Raw genomic sequence first — 22,244 nt, 5'->3', positions numbered from 1 at the left:
TTAAAAAAACAAAAAAAAAAAAAAAAAACATGAGTACTGGCCGGTGACGAACGTTGCGGCTTTGACATTATCAGTGGCTGTTTCGTTTAAACATAGATTTTCTGATATTCATCTGGTCAGTAAGAAATGATACGCATGTTCCATTTCTGTGTAACAGCTGAGAGAAGTTATTTACAAAAACCTGTTGAGGCAACAGGTTATTTATCCCGTTCGTCGTCGTGCTCGTATGCTAAAGGCACCATGTGTCTCGGAAAAGCTATGACAGATTTCTCGAGAATAGAAACTGACTGGCAGCAGAAGCAGCCGCTCGCCTGGCGCAGCACAGTGCGTTCCAACAACATTTCTTGGCCTGTGCGCATCTGATGCAGCAGCAAACACAGCAGTTTCAGACAACACTGCAAACATAGCCAGCCCGTTCCGTTTAACTTGCCTGCGCAAACTCTGCGATTCCACTTCACCAAATAGCCGCAGTGAGAGTGGAATCACATCCAAGAGGAAATATAGCCGACCAAAACGTTCCGAGACACGGCACAAAATAGGAGAGTACTGTTTAGGGGGAAAAAAATATTAGTTAGTTTGGCTTTGCTTCTAGGACATTCGAAATGCAAAGAGGGAGCGCCTGAAAAAAGTACTTCAAATTTTATTTTTTTTAAAAAACCTAATGTTCAAATGAGTCGCTACGAAAGAAAACAATGGTATGGCTTAACAGAGTAAGATTAAGAAATTGGAGTGGATACGCAGGTCTAAATATTTCGTTACAGGCTGTTGCAGCTCAAGTAAGCAGCCTTTCACTATGGCATCAATGATAAACGTGAATATCTCCTTCCCAACTCTAAGACTAAATGCATTAGATACAAGTACGCCGATCTACGTAGTCTGTGGGGCAGTGAATGCTAAGCACTGAGTTGCAATACATGGTAGGGGGCTCCTAACATCAAAGACGCCAGCTACTAAAACTGCGTCCATAATGAACTAACCTAGAAATCATGGATCGTATGATAAAAAGCTAAGCATTTTATTATCCATGATGAATAAGATCCCTTCAGTTGAATGATGTTTTTATTTATGAACCAACTAGTTTCGCGGCTTTAGAGCCACATCAACAGGGAGATACACATCTTTCATAATGAATCCCAAACAATGACCAGATCAGATGACCCAACATTCTTTGCTCAATTGCGATAAAATATTTAACCGTCAAGAGGTCTGTAGTCCAATCTAAAATAGAGCAGAAAGTAGGCACCACCACCACCACCACAGGAAATCTAAGGCTTAACATCATCGTGGCAACATGAGGTCGAAGCGACCACGTAGACGAACTTCTTACTCAAGACACATTTAGATGGATTACACATTCTACAGATGACTGCAAAGAATTTCTACATTTGTAGTTCTCCCAGTCGTAAAATTGAAACTAACAGTAGAAAAAGGCTGCAGGCTTGTAGAAATACATGAAGAAACTGTTGTATCTATTTGAGGATGAGGATCTACATCCTCGGCGGTGATATCAAAACACGCTGACACACTTGCAGATTTTTACAAAACGATATATAGTAATGGCATTGACAATGAAATGCAACTTCGCGTCACTCATAGCTCCCTTATATAATAGCTCTACATGGCTCGTGCACATTCCATCATCAACGTCACAGCCAGATTGTGCTCCTGCCTCTGACTAAGAACCAAAAAGTCTATCTCTTGCCGTTCCTGCTTCGTAATAGTTGTCTCTGCGTCTTTTACTCTCTTCAATGTCGCTGCTCTGTGCCTCTTATTTTTAGAATTCTGTTATATACTAACACTTTAATACTTTTTTTTAAAATTTTGGTTGCTCTGCGGAGAACCACCTAAAGGTTCTAAATCAATGCTCAGCAAGATTTTTTTATCCAAATGAAGTATCCATTCATAAATATTTTGTGAGAAACATTGCGTAACACCTCTACTCCTAAGCCTTTACTATTTTATCCCGAAAACCTCGATATTTACGTGTTTTCTTCAAGTAAAAATACATTTGATGGTTCATCCTTGATCAAAACACTATCTCCCCTTGTCCACTACTTCCTATACATGTTTTGGTGCCGTTATCAGTGCATTTCTTTCTTTTACCGTATTATAAAAGAAATGCCTTATTGAATAAACAACGCTTTGCGATTAAGGTCAACAGCTTCACTGGCATTTTTGTTACGAAGCATATACCTTAGCAGCACGTCTGATGGCCCATGCTGCTTTTCTGCCTTCTTTTTAAAAGTTACTTTTTAATATCATTCGTCGTATGCAGCTAATAAAAATTTTTCCACTTTGACATACTTTCCCTTCAAAAGAAAGAACTTTGACCTAACAACAGAGTTACTGGTATTTCATCCTTTTCCCATTGCATGTTTTAGTTATTCATTTATTTCTACCGCCAAATTGCCGTTCTGTATCGAAAGTAATGCAACTCGTCTTTATTAACCAATTTTAGAGCGTTCACACTGATTTGCTACTAAACGCAGTTCGCATTGAAAATGATGTACTTACATCATCTTTCAATACTACTCTAGAACCGTATCCTATTATTCTTGTACGCTCTTTCCTTCCTAACGACTAGTATTAATGAGAATGTATAGTCCGCTGATCTTAGGCGGTAAGTGAACTAGAATGGGTTAGGAAATTTGAGTAACTTTTAGGCGGTAAGTGAACTAGAATGGGTTAGGAAATTTGAGTAACTTTCAGAAATCATAGATTAGAAAAATTAGAAGGCATAATAATTAATGAAATGTAAAGAACTTATGGTTTCACTAAATACATTTACAACGCGAGCTGTTTTAGAAAAACAAAATTACAACACTATTACAGTGGTAAAGACTTTTACGTACATGCTAGTACATAACACAGAATTACAAAACGGATAGACTAGATGGGCTTGAAAGGTGGGGTGGTAGAAAAATAATGAGTGCAAGAAAAACAGAACTGTTGGAAAATGAGCAGTAACGAAAAGAGCTACCAAAATATGGTTCAAATGGCTCTTAGCACTATGGGACTTAACATTTGAGGTCATCAATCCCCTAGGCTTAGAACTACATAAACCTAACTAACCTAAGGACATCACACACATCCATGCCCGAGGCAGGATTCGAACCTGTGACAGTAGTAGCAGCGCGGTTCAGGACTGAAGTGCCTAGAACCGCTCGGGCACAACGGCCGGCTTACCACAATATACTAACGTATTCCAGGTAATGACAAAATTAAGATATTCGTTTTTGGACGTCTCTACCGAATCAACGTGGACAGGCTAACATAAATGGTCTAGTATTTCTGGAGAAAGAAGTCAGCGATAGCCTGAGTCACAGAAATAAGCAAAGAACTGGGAAAAAACGAAAGGCAGAAACAACAGATCCTCAATGAGGACAGCTCCAAAACCAGAAAAAAAGCACGAACAAAAAGCAAAAATGGCAACCTAAGGAGAAGATTAACTAGCACAGGAAAAATAAAAAACACAAAAGGAAGTAGATGAACTGAATTTGTTACGTGAACTCGAGTGTTCGGTACGATGATAGAAAAATAGTTCTATGTCCATGTCTTGTCAAATAAGCATAACAACTCCATGCTAATCGCAAGCTGCTAATTTTGTTATGAATTCCATGGACTGATTCTTCGCTTCCGGGTTGTGAAGATACGCCAACGCTTCATCTTCATACGAACTGGCCTTTATTGCCTTCAAACGCAACAAAAGTTGATTTCTGCCCTTTTCCCCATGAATCACGTGTCTGAAGGCACAGTTTTTTGGACGGTATTCAACAGGATTTCTATCCTGTTTCTGTTAACTTCATCCAGCTCATCCACGTGTGCACATTGCTTTTGGCAATTGGGACGTCTCGGTGTACATTTGTAGCGTCGTACGATGATCGACTGCTTGCACCGTTCCTTCGCCCACCGTATCTCCAGTTCTTTTATCCGTGCAACCTATTGTTCAGTTCCAAGGTACGGAAAAAATCCCAAACTCCAGTACAAACTGAACGATCTTTACGATAGAGTGACCAAATGGCCTGGAAAATCAGGACTGTCCCGGTTTTCCATCGTAACACATGGTGTCTCTAAGAAATTGCTTCGGAACGCTTAATATTCCCAGAATTCAGTTTTTAAATATTTTTTATGAAATTCCCAAATTTTTGGAGATTTCGTCCTATTAAACGGAATAAAACACAAATTAATACATTTTCGCTAATTTCTCTGTCCTCCACAGTCCCGCAGTAATCACAGCATCAGTATTGGTTCACTAAAGCAATTATTTATTGGCATGTACTGTAGCTGTTGATGTTTGTCAGAGAAGCTGTACCAGTGGCTTCTCGAATTAGCCGTATTTCTTTGCAATACCATTCCATAATCACAATGTGGAAAGAATACTGGTGTATCCTGTGGACTGACGAAAGGAACAGAGTGGAGGAATCCTGCAGACCCTGTACAACTACAAAATCAATTGTGTAGAATTCTGCCACTACGTCTTAAAAGAACGAAGACATAATCAAGGAGGAGTGACAAACGTCCTTTTCTGAAAGAACAAAAAACCCCATCTAGAAGATATCAGTAATATTTAAAAATCAAGTTAATTTTATTTCATTAAGAATTCGGTGGCTATGATATTTTGAAAAATCATACGATGATTGTTTTCATCATTCTTACTGCCCCCCGCAATACCAAGGGGAGGGGGGGGGGGGGTGGCGGAGGTTGTACTTTACGCCCACCGTTACAAAAATATATACATATTACATACGCATTTTGCATGTACACACAGTATACAAAATTAACGTTTAAAAAAATCATTTTGTTCTGTCTAAGCAAGCCTACACGCTTACGAGCAGCTAAGTCACGTACTTTTTTCACTACAGATATCTGAAACTGGTCACTTTCATCTTGGGCTTCAAACCATCACAAGGCAGTATCTAAACAAGTGAACGCCTCAGAAGCTGATGGTATACTTTCATCTTCACTTTCATCCATTCATGAACGTCGTCTTCATCACATTCGTGGCAATCTATTTCTTTTAGCATACCGAGAATTTCGGACATATTCTGTTCGTTGTTGAAACACAGCGACTGGTGGCTTGGCCGCAGCAGCGCCTTGTGAAGGCCCTATTAGAAGCAATGTTCCGCCAGCGTTGGTCCAGTGCGGCGGTTACTGTGGGAAACTTGGTTTGGGAGTGAGGGGGATGATGGACGGTAGGGTGGGAGAGTAACAGGTACGAGCGAGTACATAGTTCGGTTAAGCGGTCGTTCGGTTTACCGACATTCGGATAATCGACTCTCTACTGTACTGTAATTTAATCAGTTACTTTATATTTTAAAATTCTGAAAATGTTTAATTGTTTTTAATGAATTCTACTGAATTCTATATATGTGTCGAGTTTTAATGCTAAATTAAAAGAATTGATGTCTAAGTTGCAGATGTCACTTTCGCCAATGAATATCGTATTGAATATTTCCAGGTTCAGATCCTTACTTATACATCAAAATCTCTCTAAAAAGTATGCTTACAGTAAAAGTCGACAACAATGAACGAAATTTACATTTTTTACATTTCTTGTGTGGTCATGAAGTCGGTAATACGCGGTATTCAAAGTACTGCTAAGGATGTGCTGAAAGATATTTTCAGGTTGTGGAACTTGCTTACGCGTCAGTACTTCTCTAAAAAATACGTTGTTAATATAATCCCACAACAATTGACGAATTTCGTTTTCCTTTACTTTTTGAATGGGCGTGAAGTCTCCCCCCCCCCCCCCCCACGGTAATGCGCTTTGCAGAAAATGTCTTTGTACTGCTAGCGTCAATAGTAAATAGGCCACCATCGGGTCAACAAAATTTACTAACAAAGCAATATCAAAAATCAAAAAAGGGGTACATTGGATGGGGGCGGAGATCCATTTGAGACCGGCTGGTTGTATCCCGGGTTTCTCCGTAAAGAATTTGGTCATCCTACGTTACAATCTCTTCGTACTACATTGCGTACAGTCCTCGCATTTTTCAACGTAGCATCGACCATTTATGTTCATGACAAAATGGAGGATTTTTATATGAATCCGTGGTGTCTGTTCTTTGGGACGTGTCTGAAGGAAGACATCACGCAGAATCCGCAGCTGTTATACATATTATGTAACTGAAGGTTGATGAGGGGATGGGATGGGAAGGGAAGGGAAGGTTGATGAGGGGATGGGATGGGAAGGGAAGGGAAGGTTGATGAGGGGATGGGATGGGAAGGGAAGGGAAGGTTGATGAGGGGATGGGATGGGAAGGGAAGGGAAGGTTGATGAGGGGATGGGATGGGAAGGGAAGGGAAGGTTGATGAGGGGATGGGATGGGAAGGGAAGGGAAGGTTGATGAGGGGATGGGATGGGAAGGGAAGGGAAGGTTGATGAGGGGATGGGATGGGAAGGGAAGGTTGATGAGGGAAGGAAAGGGAAAGGAAGGGAAGGAAAGGGAAAGGAAGGGAAGGGAAGGAAAGGGAAGGAAAGGGAAGGAAAGGGAAGGAAAGGGAAGGAAAGGGAAGGAAAGGGAAGGAAAGGGAAGGAAAGGGAAGGAAAGGGAAGGAAAGGGAAGGAAAGGGAAGGAAAGGGAAAGGAAGGGAAGGAAAGGGAAAGGAAGGGAAGGAAAGGGAAAGGAAGGGAAGGAAAGGGAAAGGAAGGGAAGGAAAGGGAAAGGAAGGGCAGGAAAGGGAAAGGAAGGGCAGGAAAGGGAAAGGAAGGGCAGGAAAGGGAAAGGAAGGGCAGGAAAGGGAAAGGAAGGGCAGGAAAGGGAAAGGGGAGGAACTACTGATTGCATCGGGACTTGGAGGAATCAGCAGCTACAAGTGAAAATGTATGCTGGACTGGGATTCAAACACGCTCATTTTTACTATGCAGGTGCGTTAACCCTGCGCCACTTGCATACAGTGTTTCTCGCAAATGCGCATACTATCTCGTTACGCCTCCTGCCCGACCCCAGTCTCTCACAATGCCACCTACCAGCAGTCTGTCCGCGTCCTTCGTGCTCGCTACTCAGATTCCCACGAGAGGTCGTACGTTTAGGTATACCCGCACTGAAGGTGATGTTCAGTTGGCGATTGAGGCGAATCAAGTATATGAACGCATGGCGTCTTCTTTCGGACACGTCCGAAATGCGTGGTGTCAGTTGTCTAGAAGAAAACACACCACGCATCTATATGAATGAATCCAACACCTTCAGAGCGGATGCACAATTATGTTCGACCTCCTGCGGGAATCTAAAATGAACGAGAATGGAGGACATCGACGGTGACTGTGGATAGGCGGCGCTGGGTCGGATTGTGGGTCGCGTGAGAGGCATACCGAGAGACTTTGCGAGAAACTGTCCGGGTGGCGCAGAGGTTAACGCAATTGCATAGTAAACAGGAGATGCCGTGTTGGAATCCCCGTCCGGCATACATTTTCACTCGTCGCTGCTGATTACTCATAAAGCTGACAACAGTTCCTTCCCTTTCCTTTCTCCCCCCTCAATCTTCAATTTACATAAAATAGGAAACTGCTCCAGGAGGCAGTGCTAACGGCGTGGAACAACTTCCCTTGCCGCGCCGTATCTGCAGCAGAAGACTGGCGTCTTTGTGCAGAAGTAAAGCGCTTAGCCGCTAAGCAAACCGGCTGGCGGAGAGCGGTGCGTGCTGGAGGGCTGTTGGCCAGTTTTCCGGCGCTGTCTCAACAAAAGCTCGCGGCCCATTGTCTGTAATCGCCCGCGGCCGTTGCCGCTGCCGGCTGCAAAACACTTTGCTCTCTGCGGCGGCAGTGCCGCTCGCCCAAGAACTGCACGCCCATGTTTCCTCGCAGATCAGTGCACAGCCTTTCAGCGAGGGTGTGCACAGGTTCTCAGCTACGTGTAGTCGAGGCAACTCATTACTTTCGTCTAAAGGGTGAATAAAACCAAGCACATTTCTTACGAAATAAAATTCAACTCTACTGAAAAATTATCAGTTTCCAAACACGCTAACGCTTCTTTTTTATAATAGTAAATCTCACTAAATGCTTATACATATTCAGCGCCAACCCTGGTTTTGATAGATTATTATCATTAGATAAGTCGGTCCCCCTGTGAAAGTAGAAAACCCAATGAACGTTGTCTCATAGCATGGTCTGACGCTGCTATCGGCCAAGCAATTTTTATTGGCTGTTGATAACGACTGGTCCGTCGGAATCACTGTCTACAGGGTGATTCCGCGTTAACATCACAAACTTTCGGGTTGATGGAGAAGGGTAAATGTACCAATTTGAGGTAAGAGACCTGGTCCCGAAACGATCTAGTCAAAAGCCGTAAGCGGAAATAGTTCTGTTATTTCTGACAGTGGACCACTCCTACTGCAATTTCTTTGCTTTACATAGTGTGGCCTAAAACAAGAAAAAATTATCTAGTGAACAAAAACGTATATCTTAAGAATCATGTGCACTTTTTCAGTAGATGAAATGTGTTTCACAGCAGCGGAGATGAGCAAGTGCTTGTAGACATTAAGGTATGCGCTTTAGAGCCCTTGTAAGTAGACATTTTGTTCTTGTTCTGATCCATACTACCACCTCTCAAGATATGGAAAACAGAGATTCCAGAAGAAGAGGTACACTGTCAGACGTATCAAAGATTTTCGCTTGTAACTTTCGACTCGTTCGTTTCCAGACCAGAACACCTTGCCTCAAATTGATACCCTTCTCCATCATCCACAAAAGTTTGTGGTAATTAGTAAATGGCTAACCCAAGGCACTCACCCATTCGTAGGTCGAATATACATCGTACAGCTATTGACTGAATTTAAAATTTTCAAATTCTGTCATAATCCTCTCATTAAGAGCTATAATCTTTTATTGAAAGTTTAACACAATAAGTCAGGTGTTACAACTAGAAACTAAATGTCTTGATGCAGCGTAAATCACGGTGGGCAAATTACCCAGAATATATTCATCCAGTTTTTGAGAATGAAAGCACTTAGCGACTTCCAACAAACTTTCCACATAATTTCAAACCTTTTACAAACGTTTTCTAACTTATAACTCGTTTGTAAAATCAGACGTTTGAGACTATTTTATACCCTGTAGTTCGATTCTTTAATGAATCTGAGTTACAGATTTATTGGTAGCTACTAAACAGTATGTACCGATTGAAAAACTTTATACTGAAAAGCAATGTGCTCACTGATAATCTCAGGCAGTGATACTGGAAATGAGATTACCAGGCTTAGCATTTTTAGCGTGCACCTTTTTCTTAGGGTAAATTAAAACTGATCTGAAAGATACAGTGTGAAATTTTATTTCTAGTTTCAAAAAGAGGCATTTTTTCACGGGTCTTTTCCCCTTTTTCGGGACCTTCATCCCTTTTGTCCCCAAACCAGGCCCATAATCCCCTTTTCCCTTTAAGTTTCATTGTTATTTATTCTATAAGATTTCTAATTAATATAAAATATTTAACTTTCAACCAACGTCTTCTCAGCTTGCTGTGTACGTGCGAATGGTAAGCATACCTCTTTCAGCAAATGCCGCACGCGATTTGGAAGCACACGTACAACAACGTATAATAATTGTGTGTTCATCAAAAGCTCTTTCTCTCGTTTCACCACTATGAAGTAGCCCGCAATAATGCAACTGACAATGAGTGATTTATCCCATATGAATCAGTAGCTTGCTGTTCGTGAATGTGGGTTTATTAGCGTGAGAGACGTCATCTGTTCGCGTGGAGGCGGACGTTGGTGACGCCGAGATGACAGTAACCGACCCCGCGTAGTTCCGGGGATTGAGACGGGGTTCTGCTACTAGAAATCGCTGAGACTGCAGTTCCATCATGAATGAGAACATTCTGGTAATTGTCGTAGTGTTATAAAAGGGAGTGTGGACAGCAAGTGAACGAGTGGGCGAAGAGTTGTGCGACAGTCGCACTGAGTCAGCAAGTGAACTTGTGTTAGATCTTGGTTACATTACTAGACGAGTTCACTACTAGATTTTAGAACGCCACAGGTGTCCAGCGCCCGATTTATTGTTCTGGCTCAAGAATTCAAACACGATTTCATAGAAACTGATGGAAGTATTATGCGATGTACTATTTGCGATTCAGGAAATTTGTTAGATGACAAATACAGGCGAAGTCGCATCAAACAACACATTTTCAGCTCTAAGCATCAAATTAATAAGACTCTTCAAGCAAACAAATCGCGGCAACCGCGATTACGAAATGCGTTTCAACAGAGTTCTTCAAAAAGCCGAAATTTGAAGGAATTAAACACTGATTTGTTTGCAGCTCTTACCCAAGCAGGAATTCCACTCAAAGTGAACGATCCAGCCTTCAAGGGTCTCTTGAAAAATGCACAAAGATGTCGATGCTCGATGAGAGTATTTAAGGAAAAACTACATAGAGCCTGTTTACCAATAAATATACGAAGAATCAAGGACAAAGTGTGATTGCGATGCGGGAATCATTGTGGATGAAACCACAGACTCAACGGAACGATATGTTTTGAACATTTTAGTTTTTCCCTTAGCAGGGCAGAAGCCCATGTTGTTAATCTATGAGCTGCAGAAGGCGAATGCCAGTACAGTAATGCAACCAATTATGGACTTCCGCCAAAAACTCTGGCCAACTGGTGTCGAGTTTGAAAAACTCCCTTCTTGTGGTTACGTTCCAGGGTCCATACATGTTTTCAGCTGGTAACTAGTTGAAACCTTCATTTCCTAAGTTGAAGCATGTGGCATGCATGGCTCATACTTACAGTGTTTTTTCATCCGTAAGGAAGGAATACGACATCGCAAATCAGTTTATCTCTGTCTGGAAGACGATTCTACTGAAAGATCCGAGTCGTGTTGGTGCCTACAGTGAAACCACTGGCCTGCCCTTTCCAAATTTCCCGGTCATTACCCGTTAGGGACATAGGATTAAATGTGCTGCTATGTTGTGTGCGAATTTTGACAAAATTAGTGAGTTAGTGCTTTCTTTGGATCCAGCCAACGCAGGTACAATTTCCAAGGCACGGCAACTTCCGTTGCCGAAGAAGATACCCAATTTGCAGAGAACTGTGTTGTGTCCATAGTTACAAGTACTTAACTGCAGCTGTTAAACGATTAGAAGAACAAGGCCCGGAAAAGTAAAAGACAATGGGATATTTTTACTTCCTTGAGGGAGCAGCAGTGAGAAGGCTTTGCCAAAGACAACTTGAGTCTAGTCTTCAGAAGAATCCAGACACTGAGGAATTCGCCACATCTGTAGAGTTGCCATTCCGAGTGAATACAAGGTTTCCCCCACTGGTTTCTACGGATGTATAAAGAAGCTTTGGCATCTACAAAGACTTTCTATCTCCGAAAAGAAACACACTTAGTTTTAAAAATGTGCAGATGGATAGCAACTATAAAATAGACGCCGCAAGAGCGTTGAACACCGGGTACCTGATCTTGGAGATCTTAATATCTTTAAATACAACAGATTCATGTCTTTTCCTTCTTTTCATGAGTGATAATTTGTTGTACTTGTTTGTAATTCAATAAACCAGAATAGAGCAAAGAGAAATCGTTGGATTAGTTGAATAAACCAGCATCTCTTGTCCCTTTTTTTACCTTATTTGAGCACCGTTTCCCCTCCTTTTTTCATCTGGAATTTGCACATAAAAATCCTAAGCCTGGTGATTACTTTTATAAAAAGGACCAACTGCCTGCAATGTGATTTACTGATAGTGTAATTTGTATATAGTATTTTGCAGTTTGGCAGGTAATGTTCTGATCCACGCGAACACTTTACGTTCACATTTTTCGTAGTTTTTGACACTGACTGGTGACAATGTGAAAAACTGCGCCATTTCAAGATACAAATACATCACTACTGGTAGCTTTCATGAGCCAAAACCCTCTAGCATTATCAGTTGCATGTAAAAAGCTAAGAACGGCGAAACAGCTCTAAAATTCCACGAGAAATAGCTTCAGATACACTTGCTACTAGTCAGTATCCATTACATGCATAGGTGAACTCCCTTGCCACCTCCTGCATTAGGGTGCGGGATTTTCATTCTATATAGAAATTTCACATATAGCTAGCAATGATTATTAGGGTCTCAACGAAACTATCCAGATTAAACACAGCTTAAGCCGGCGGGAAATACTGTGATTTTACTTATATATACAGCTGGGATGTCTTTTTAAGACTGTTCTGTTGTCAAGATGGATGCGAAAGTTTGCAGAACCGTGTTAGAATAGTGTGCTCTGTTTCTTCTGTCACTTCCTCACACAGCCTGTAAGTGCTTGGCGCGCAGGTGCCTTCATCAATTGCCGGAACACGATAAACATGGCAGTAGTGTACGTGGTCGTCATCCATTCCGGAACTCCCATAAGGACAACCACTACCTTTGCCGCACAACCGATCACAACAGTTGTTTACCGTTTTCCGTGGAAAATAAAGACCCGTGGTAGCTTATAGAAAACACATTCATTTTTACATACCAGAACTACTATAGCGCTGTCTGGAGAACATGGCCATGGTATACTTTACGTGGGTACATTTATATTTAATCCTGGGAACTAAATGTATTAGTAAAACAAATCCGTTTTCTGTCACAAAAAACAGAAAAATGAAAATTTAAGTTCAAAATGACATCCTCTCCAGGGATTGTGTCACTCAAACTCTATGGGGTGCAACACAACGCCAAAAATAGTCTTAGAGCTATGAATCCTGCACAACAATGCGACAAACTGAACAAAGACTGTGTTGGTTCAGTCCTAGACTGCTCAAACTCCCTTCTACCGGGCAATCTGAGGGTGGTTTCGGAGATTTCCCGCATTCATCCAGTCGAATGCTGGTACTGGGATATCATTTTTCTAATCTGACCAAAAAAATTTTTTGGACTGTAGTTATGCCAGCCATCATTAATTATTGAAAATGTAATAAACCCATTAATGAGACCAGATGTGATGTAGGCAAACTGTCATCGAAGTTCAGAAAGTGTTTTCTTAAAGTTCGTTTCCTGTTTCTCCACCTCGTGGAAAATTAAAGTGACATTTTTGTTCGTTATTTTTGTTGATATCCAACAAACTTTCGTTCTGAATTTTGATATATCAGATTTTTAATTTCAGTGTCAGCCTAACATCACTGGAATATAATAATTTGTGAATTTTCTACCTACTTTTCACAACGCATTGATTACTATGCATGTAATCATATGATTATTTCAGATTGTTGAATCTTAAAAGTTGTAAGGGATAATTATTAAACGTTTGAGACAGTTTTCTACACTTTCTGCTAAAATTAGTTCCCGGGGCACGAAACGTTTTGAAACTCGGCGAATCAGAATGGGAATTTTATAATTTTATTCCTTCGTGAATAAATATATGATTAGATTTGCGAAAATGAATGTTTTTGCTAGGGCGGGGGAGGGGGCACAGGGAGGTGGAGGGTATGTCAAATACCTTGTCTTCCACTGCCCTCCGCGCTGGGCACGCCCCTTTATCAGACCAGGACTGTGGAAGCAATCAATCAAAAGACGCATCGACTATACAAGGAAGTGTAATAGGACTAGTAGTACTAAGATACGCAATGTATGTCTCTGAAGCACGGCGAGTATTATCATAAAGCAAAGAAAATAAATATGAATTATCATCCGACTTTAATTAATTGGTGTCTGACGTTTAAAGTCTGAAATAGCGAGTAGTACTGTCTTGCAGGTATGCCGGCACAGTCCTCCGTGGCATAGGAAATCGCTTTGAAGTCAGACTATTACGAAGATCATGTAAAAAACCTGGATTCGCTTGTGGTATAGTTCTATATAGTGTCTCTACGCATGTCAGCTTTTTTGCTTAGTTTCAGTTAGTGCCATCCTTTCATTTTTTTTTTATTTTCGTGGTCGGAAAAAGTTTCTTATTTGAGAATTGGCGGGCACAACGCTTTGCACAGTGGAAGTGGCAAAATAGTGGGTGCCTCCCATTGGGTGTGTAGTTGGCGGAAGAAGTTCAGCCCGTTCGTTATCGGATGCCAACCACGTTGAATCGGAAAAACTTCACTCTTCTTCAAATAATCTGCACTGGCCACAACATTTTTAAGTCTTCTGGAAACTGACACTGAAGATTACTTTTGGTAAAGACCTAAGCACTGACGTCAGATACCTTCGAATGCTGTCTAAATGTGTTACCGACAATTGCGTACAACGGTGGTTAGCAACATTACTCCATATCGAATCAGGTGCATCTAGCCTCATTCTGTGTGATGACGATATGCACAAATAATTAAACTGTCGCAGGGGTCCATAAAATTTTAACAGTTTCATTCGCGTTGACTTCGGCTCTTCAGTTAGTTCGGGAACATGTCTTCCGCCTACTCAAGTCTTTTTAAATACGATGACAACTTTAACCACATCGTTACTAATCGCTAGTTCCTCCTGTATCAGTATCAGACATATGTGGTCGGTTTTGTGCCAGCTTCTGTCGTATTTATTGTCTTCAATGTCAGCGGTGGACTCCTACCATGAAGCACCTATATAATATGTACTCCATGAATCTCCCAGGATGTTGGACTTTGAGACTATAGTACTCAGACTTTTGTTGGTTGTGCTCTTGCCAAAAGAAGTATCCTGGTTCCCTTATCGCCCCGAAAGGATTTGTACCACTTGTAAATATTTTTGCTACTCGTGGCTTCTCTTCTATACACTCATATACACACCGCAAGCACTTCGTCGCCCATCCCTCAATTTGCAACAAGACGTGATGTTTATGCGTTGCTGCTCTTCGCCAGATACTTTAAAACTCGCTTAGTCTAGCTCACCGCAGCACACAAATCCACCCCACTGTTGTCGACGCTCCGTCGCGCTTGTCGATATTTCACTATCTAGTACGCAAGGATATGTGTACATTTTTTCCCATTTGTATAATGGTTAATTCACTGAACTCCTTCGGTACACACAATTTATGTATACACGTATAGCATGCACAAGATATTATTATTTATTAATAATAATAATAATAATAATAATAATAATAATAATAATAATTTTATTTCTTGTGACTCAATGGCCTGGGGCAAGTCTTTCGATTGGACGCGTCTTCGGCGACTTGCGTATCCCTAATTACACAACTGGAGAACGATAACAGAGTTTAACATGGAGTCCGTCCTGTGTGTCGTTCCTGGTGAATCTCCACATCACCGAAAGGTGAAAGTTAGGTTATAAGACATACTGAAAAAGTTAAGGATCCGATACCGCAATCTTTCGATTTCCATAGACATGCTTACCTGCTAGGCCAGGTCACCAGACCCGACACGCACAAGGTAAGAATATATTCGTACAAATGTCAATGGCTAGGCTCTCAGTGACACTGTGGGTGACATACTACAAATCCAGAAGTTTGGAGTTCGATCCTACTTGGGTTCTAGGATTTTTCTCTGACACTTCATGCTTCTTCCGCCTTGACAATAATTAATGTGATCAGTGCCGAATTGCCGTGGTTCCTCGTCCACGCTAAACTTTAAAAAGTGAAATAAAATTCCGTGTCCTAACCCTAGACTGGCAAATCGGGCCCGACCGTCCGCCATGTCACCTCATTGGATGGGGTATCGAGGGGCGTGAGATCAGCACACCGCTCTCCCGGTCGTTGTCGGAACCGCTACTACTCGGTCAAGTAGCTCCTCAATTGGCCTCATGGCGCTGAGTGGACCGAAGTCGTTGGCAGCACCAGGAATCGAACCCTCGTCCATAGCTGCGCTGACCACAACTACGGAGGCGGACTGCGTTAAACTGTAGATCCACCTACAAACGACTAGTGCCTAAGGTTGGACCAAGACAAAGGCGCCATGCCTAGCGAAGCATTGTGTTGTTCGAAACCAACGTCACGGTTGATGACGTCTTTATTTACCAACTTGGTTTGCATATCCTCAGTCCATGTTCTGCTGCATCGATTAAAAATAATGCTGCTTTATATGCATAGCTTTGTAGAGTGAAATGTAAGATAGCGCTAATCCAATGGTTGGCTGGAGCACAGCATTTCTTTACTACGCGTGGTCCTACTGCCGATAAGCCCTTTACTTCCTCCAAAATTTGAACTGATTTACACAGCCAACTGTAGGGTGGAAGGGGTGGGTGGGAGGACGAGAACTACACTTCGATGTGGAAACCGAACCACGGTACTGCAACTATGCACTTTTCATCTCAACAAATCGTTGCCAAAGGTGAAAGAAGCGATAATCGACAGGAAAAAAAAAAAAAAATCCTGACACACATTGGGGTTTAACCCCAGATCTACACACACTATATTACAATACTAATCACAAAAAGCTATCAGCGGTGCTCCGGCAACAAAGGTATTCTGCCGACCGCTTGTTTCCATTCTTCGCAGCAGGGCGTAATTGTAATAGTGCTTATCTAATCTGCGCTTTGTTATATGATGCGGTATTCCTGGAGCCTGGCTTCCACGTGCATATAGGACCACACTAGGAATGGCAGCATGATTTCTCCACTGACGCAACGTTCGCTGTCCTTCCATCTTTCAAAGATTGAAGGAAGACATTGCATCTTCTAAGTTCATTCTCTTCCTTTACGACTTCGTATTCAGCACTCACGGAGTCACTGATATACGCAGTGATTCATCATTCGATAACACGAATTTTCACAGAAATTGACAAAATTGTTTGGCAGAAACATGAGAAACGAATTATTTTTGCATAGTAACCAATGCACATTGTTATCTAGTTTTCTACTGCTGGGGGGGGGGGGGGGGGGACTATAAACGCACAGTATGCACGATACTTGTCCACTATACCAATTTGTACCAACATTCCTCCAGTTGAATACGACAAATTCTTGGCGTGTGAGATTGCGAATCAGTGAGTTACTGGCTGCAAATCAAAGGTTTCTTTCTTTGGAAGACACACGACGTTTTCGCGAAACCCTGTTTCGTAAATTTAGATAACCCATTTCCGAAGTATGAGAAACAATAATGTTGGCTCCGTGGCGAACAGACCGCACCAACAGGATAAGAGAAATCGGGACGCATACAGACGCACACTTATTACCTCGTTCCATATGTGTATCTTAACATTGGTATTAATTACCTTCTGCCACTCGCTGTACAGTTGCTTGTGTGTTGTACAAATGGATGTAGATGGTCGGCGGGTTTGTGAATCTCTATTGTCCCGAATAAGACACCAGTAGCTTAAATACTGCGCAACCCCGTCAAACAGAAGTAAAACTTCGTGAAAAGACAGGGAAGAGTCACTCTCAGAATATTCGAAGTGACTGAACTGATGAAGGAATGTTGTGTAGCGAAAACTAATTACTAGGACTTTATATTTTATGAAAGTAAACCGTACCACACGGGGCCTAGATATGTGCTCACAGTTGGACTTAATTTTCCATCTGAGATGGATCAAAATTTTCTGAAGAAAGCATTCAGAATTTGGAAGGTGCCACCGTCCTCCATTTCCGGAGACGTTTCAATTTAACGGATGCCTAACTCGTATGCAACATATCGTATTCAACATATCACTTATTGAGTGAAAATTTCTGAAAACAATATCCGTCAAATGACTAATACACTAAGCACCACATAAGCTGAATGCCACCTACTGTAATCCAGACACACACAGCTCGATTTTTCATTTGAAAAAGGGAAAGAAATCACCTACGAAGATCTAGATGAGGGAAATGAATAATACAGTGGAGACTGTGCCCAACCCCAGTGAAACAGATGTGTGCATATTCCACCTAAGACCAAATTCGCCTATATAAAACTTGAGATGTTAACTTCTGTTGAGCACATTTAAAGTGCAACTCCCAACCTTAACATGCAAGCGTAATACTAGAGCGTTTGACTGTCAGGAAACATCTTTAAGGGACATAAAAAATTAAAACTAGGAACAGCGTTATCAGAGCGCCGGCTGAAACAAGATGGACTGCACAAATAGACACTTTACTTACAGCAGCACAATAGATTGTCTCCTGTTGCCCAATACTGTGCTCCTCTGTGGGTCAGAAGCAGTCATGTCATCAAGACTGATGCCCAGCTTAACAACACAATGAATTGTCACAGACACGCTAAAATCAACACCAGCTGCCCGATTTCATGTCTCGTCTAATTTAGCACCACAAGGTCTCAGACTACAACAGGTGGTGGAGCGAGAATAGAGTAAGATAGACAATGTGCATCAGCTCCTAGGAACTCTCCAATCAACCAAGTTCCTTCTCGTCTACCACACACCAGGCTAAAATCCAGAAAACTCGTGTGACATCTCAGCAGGCGCTACCAACGTGTTCTTTGCTACAGTAGGTCTGGAGATCTAATCTGACTGTTTGGCTGGTGAATCACATTGACCCAATCGTAGCATCTACAAGCATCCAGCCACAAGAAAAATCGCATCAGAACCAGTCATGCAAAATGGAAATCATTGTTTTCTAAAGGGACGATTGGGCACACAGATCCGAATGGGGCTGTAGTACAGTGGAGCAAACAGTAGACCACATTATTCGTGAATGTGCAACATGAAGAAAAAATATAACAAGACTATTGCATAGTTAATCACACTGCAATAGAGTAATGCAATATCGTCAGTACCAGCCATCCCCTTTTGTTGAACATTTTAAAAATGTACCTGCACAGAGACAGCCTGTGGCGAAGTCATAGGCGCTCGCAGGCAGGCAACTTCGACAACCCTCCCATTCTGGATGGCCTACCAGCAGGTGCAAGAGCAAGAGTGTAGCCTGCCTACAGGGGCCTAGGACTCTTGCCACGCGTTCTGTCTATAAAGATAGATTTTTAAGGTGCTCAACAAAGGTGGGCGAGTGGGACTGATGCTGCTGCCAAAGTGGGTGGTCTTAGAAGGACCCTTTGCTGTTTGATTCATGCATGTGTCAACATCGCACTCCTCTGATCACGCCACGGGAGAGCGCGAAACAGAAGGGCTGAAAAAGCTTAAGCACCTGTCGCTGCTTCGGATCGCGTTCAAATTTAGTCGATTGATTTTGAACTATCCTTAGAGGCAACGTACACCAGAACAAAAATTTCGGTAGCAATGTACTCCAAAGAGTTGTATCCACATTCAATGGGGTTGCCGAGACTCAGTGTCCTTACAGCACTGCTAAATCGCTCGCTGGTGTCAGCAGTGTCAAAGGCTGTGAAGCATGTTGTCCCTTTGTTCATAACACTGCGAACTAAATTTTAGAGCGCTAAATTTGTAGGAATCAACACGGCATGAGAGGGGTTGGTTTTATTGACGCCCTTTCTGACACCCCCCTAAGGCCCTTTCGTGTCGATCCTGAGTGACACTGCCTGAAATGTTTTCCTCGGTATTCGTGAGAAAACCTTGTGATTTTAACGGTGGGCGTCGCGATTCTGACCTCCATAGCAGAGGCGTCAAAAGAAGGGGTGAAGTGTGGGTAAAAGGGGGTGTGACGTTTGACTTGTCCACGGGGCGCTGGGGAGGGTAGTGAAATTTGGTGTCAATGTGACATCATTAACCCGCCATACACTTCACGTGAACTTCTGAGCTCTGCCTTTTCTTTCCGCGCGTGTCGACAAGTTGCTGTCTCAAGCGACGACGTCGCATGGGGGGGGGGGGGGGGGGGGGGAATTCTTTGGAAAGGACGTAGCCGATCTCTTGCTCCATCCATGTTCAATTCGAGATTGATTTTCCTTCGTCATACGTAGGCTGTAAGGCTGGTGTGAAATACCTGCAGTGCAGCTTGAAGATGCTGCGATTGCAGCTCAGATGTATGATACTTCCGATGCTCCTTTAAACTCTGCGATTGTGACACTGTACAAACGCTGCTTCACTGCTTCTGGAGGACTCCCTTTATTATTTGTTCCAAACTTCCCCGCCTGTTGCCCGAAATCTTCGCAGGAAATCGGTGGTGAGAGATTCCGCAATGACTTCTATATGATGAATCACTTCTTTAGCCAAAAGATTTTATTTCCTTCAACGTCACAGTGCGCGTTTACACAGCAGGGGGTGGCTAAGTTAAGAACTGTGATATATATAATGTTAGTTATCATAAGCAACAGCGCGTATGTTTCTTACACTGTATATGTGCTTTAGCTCGAGGGGGGGCAGGGAATAGCTTATCTACTGAAATCTGTATCTCATGATGGGTTCTTTCACACTTGCAGGTAAGCATCGTGTACGGAGTAGCAGTCATCGTCATCAATCTGGCGTTCGTTGCCACGGACACTATTGCATTGCATTATAAAACCAATTTGGACAGCAGTGTCGCCTGCTTGTTATACCACCAGGCCGACGTCCAAGCACCTCGCGGAGCATACACATTGCGCCTGTCTTGCGTAATCTAGTCGCTACTGTTGAACAACTGATCGTTCAATAAAATGACAGAGTGAAGAATATCCACAGGCCGTAACTGAGCCACGGCGTGGTGGATCCACGCTCCAGCCTTCCTCAAATGGCTGTTATTCTTGCAAATTTCAAGATCTTTAACTGGCAATATAGCCGTATTCACCGGCAGTGATTAGTAATTATTTTCCACAGCATTAGACCAATTAGAGAATGTTTTTAGCACCAATATACGTAATTAGATGTCTGGAAAGACACGTTGTATTGCTTGGATCCAATAAATTTAACTAAATTCAGACGATGCTCCAAAGCACTTCGTGCGTTTTTTCCCTAATGTTTAAAACCAGATACGATGTCTGACACACATTAGATTTCCATAATGTTTCCGCGGGCTTTTTTTGTACATTTTTAATCTCCTTTAGAACACTACAGCTTCCTCTAACTCTGCTACATAGGTTTCATTTATTTATTTCAAGGAGAAAGTATCGCCATCGCCGAACAAAAGGATTCATTCGTCCAACTGCTCCCATTCAGATTTTCTTCATCATTTCAGACAAATGGTTGAATCACTTCTATGCAAGACAAGTACACTAGCTTCCTTTCTCCCTGTCAGTGCTGTACTCCTTTCGGAAACTTTTCATGATATCGCCGTTGACACTTAACATCTGTTTGCTGGAACCCACAGTCCAATATCAGGCGTCCTGAATCTAACGAAACTTAATTGAACACCTTCTGGATTGAGATTTTCACTCTGTAGGGGAGTGTGTGCTGATATGAAACTTCCTGCAGATTAAAACTGTGTGCCAAAGCGAGATACGAATTCGCGACTTTTGACTTATGCGGGCGAGTGCTCTACCATCTGAGCTACCGAAGCACGACTCACGCCCCGTCCTCACAGCTTTATTTCTGCCAGTACCTCGTCTCCTACCTTCCAAACTTCACCTTCTGGATGTCTCTGAACACTTCATCGTCAAGCTCAGGCTTTGGCTCCTGGTCACGTTCATGCGTCTTTCAAAGATTTATTCTTCTCGTCCGTCGATAGCAATGAAACAAAATTACGTACGGGAATAAGTCTACGTCTTTCATGACAACTTACCCTTTGGAAATAATATCACTGACTTTCACTAATTTCTTCTCTGCGAGGGGTGAAAGTTCTGCTGGTGATACAACGGTAACAACACTGAGTACAATACCATCAGATTGCTGAAGGCAAAGCAAAGGTCGTAACTGAGAAACTGGAAATTACTTCACTATGGCATCTCTTCAACTGTTACACCATGCGAACTAATGGTAGCTCAGAAATTAGTTACGTAAATTTAAGAATTCCAATGGATATTGCCACTAGTCGGAATTTAGATTTCTCTTACTTTTCATACCTTGACTCTGTAGAATCTAGGGGTTGCCTTACTCCAAAAAGACATATAACGTTCAGACTAGAAAAGGAATATTACTGTCTAACCCAGCTCAATCTTTCTACCCGTAAAATATAAAGATAACTTAGCAGAAGTTACCATTCCAAGCGAGCAGTATAGAACTGTTTGCCTACAGCTCGACAGATACGCCGTGAGTTCTTCCTTTACCGAAATCTGTTCCGAGAAGTTTTGTCAATATACCTGCCTGAGCATTTTGCTCAAAATAGGAGAAAAAAATCCAAAAAATAGCAACAAACGACTTCAGTGCATGTGTACATGAGATTCGTTTCGGTAAATTTGACGAGGACAGGCAAAGTACAAATGGCAATTTGATGAATCTCTATAGTAATCCAACAAAACTGAAAAACATAAATCGGACAGTTCCAGTGGGTAGTGGATGACGAACTTATGAAAACGTGCTGAGCCCAGCTACTGGAAACGCAGCTTATTACATTTTATTCAATTTGATTGCACAGCAGTAACAATGCATTGAGCGACCTTCAGAAACTACGATTTTATCACTCGAAAGCATTACACCTTTAACAGACTGGTCTCCAGTATGTAAATAAGATTGCAAAATAAG

General features: G+C 42.1%; 1 protein-coding gene across 3 annotated transcripts in view; it reads right to left on the bottom strand.

The window, feature by feature from the left end:
- LOC126161850 (sodium-dependent phosphate transporter 1-B) overlaps positions 1-22,244 on the bottom strand; it is a 282,548-nt gene that overhangs the window by 254,617 nt on the left and 5,687 nt on the right. The gene's annotated exons all lie outside the window — the stretch shown is intronic.

The sequence above is a fragment of the Schistocerca cancellata genome, chromosome 2 (assembly GCF_023864275.1).
Source record: "Schistocerca cancellata isolate TAMUIC-IGC-003103 chromosome 2, iqSchCanc2.1, whole genome shotgun sequence".
Lineage (NCBI taxonomy): Eukaryota > Metazoa > Arthropoda > Insecta > Orthoptera > Acrididae > Schistocerca > Schistocerca cancellata.
Note: the sequence above shows the minus strand (reverse complement) of the source record. Positions and strands in the feature narration are given on the sequence as shown.